Below are 1,344 nucleotides of genomic sequence, written 5' to 3'. Positions count from 1 at the left end.
CAACAGTAATTTGTTCACCCACCGTAGAATACTTATGCTCTTGAGAGAAGCCACTAGTGAAACCTATGGCCCCCGGGTCTATTCTCATCATATCAATCTCTATCATTTTATTTACTTGCTTTTTTTACTTTGCCTTTTACTTTTCACTTTGCATCTATCTATCAACAATACCAAAAATATTATTTATCATCTCTATCAGATCTCACCCTCGTAAGTGACCGTGAAGGGATTGACAACCCCTAATCGCGTTGGTCGCGTGTAGCTATCGTTTTGTGTAGGTACGAGGGACTCGTGCGTGATCTCCTACTGGATTGATACCTTGGTTCTCAAAAACTGAGGGAAATACTTACGCTACTTTACTGCATCATCCTCTCCTCTTTGGGGAAATCCAACGCAGTGCTCAAGAGGTAGCACGGATCTTGCCCATCCACTCAATGAGACTGAGGAGGTTGATGGCTTGTTACCCCTGGAGGATAGTGCTCTTGTAGGGGAATTGGAGGTTAGGGCCGCGGAGCTCGGTTGTGAGGACCGGGTGGAGGAGGATAACAAGCCTAAGTGAAAGTGGAGTCGTGAGATTTATCCAACATCCACGGTGCGTAGGAGTGCTAGGGTCCGTACTGCCAAAAAAATTCCATGATGAACTATGAGAGGCATCTTCTGGAATAGCAGAGGTCTGTTGGACTTGGCTAAACAAAGGTTTCTTGCGGATGCTTCCATTGAGCATAAACTGGATTTTATTGCCCTTTGTGAGACAGGAAGGGACAATTTCTCTCCTCAGCTTCTGAACACTCACTACGGGAAACAAGTAATTTGCTGTCAGGAGGCGTCTTTGCCGTCAGCTTTTCGTCGGGCAGACGGCAATGAATGGGTTTGCCGTCAACAATAGACGGCAAAGAAAAGCTAACGGTAAAATAAAATTTGCCGTCTGCGAAAAATAAATACAGATGGCAAAGAGCTCGCTTTGCCGTCTGCAACAAAAATCACAGACGGCAAAGAATCTTTGCCGTCTGTATTTGTTTTGGCAGACAGCAAAGATTCTTTACCATCTGTGTTTTTTCTGCAGAAGGCAAAGTGATCCTTTTGCCGTTTGTATTTATTTTTGCAGACGGCAAAGAAGAAGCACATCACGCGGATCAACCACACAGATCGATGACTTGGCAGTATCTCACACGCACATCACACGCCGTCGAAAGCACGCCTCCGCCCACCCCACGATGCACGCACCCCCACGCACGCCCCCACCCACGAGCCCACGACCCTACCTGCCCCACCCACGATTCCCATCTCCTCCCCCGTGCTCCATCTTCTCTCCACCTCCCCGTGCAATAGCACTCCGCCCGCCAG

The sequence above is a fragment of the Triticum aestivum genome, chromosome 7B, assembly GCF_018294505.1.
Source record: "Triticum aestivum cultivar Chinese Spring chromosome 7B, IWGSC CS RefSeq v2.1, whole genome shotgun sequence".
In the NCBI taxonomy this organism is placed as follows: domain Eukaryota; kingdom Viridiplantae; phylum Streptophyta; class Magnoliopsida; order Poales; family Poaceae; genus Triticum; species Triticum aestivum.
Note: the sequence above shows the minus strand (reverse complement) of the source record.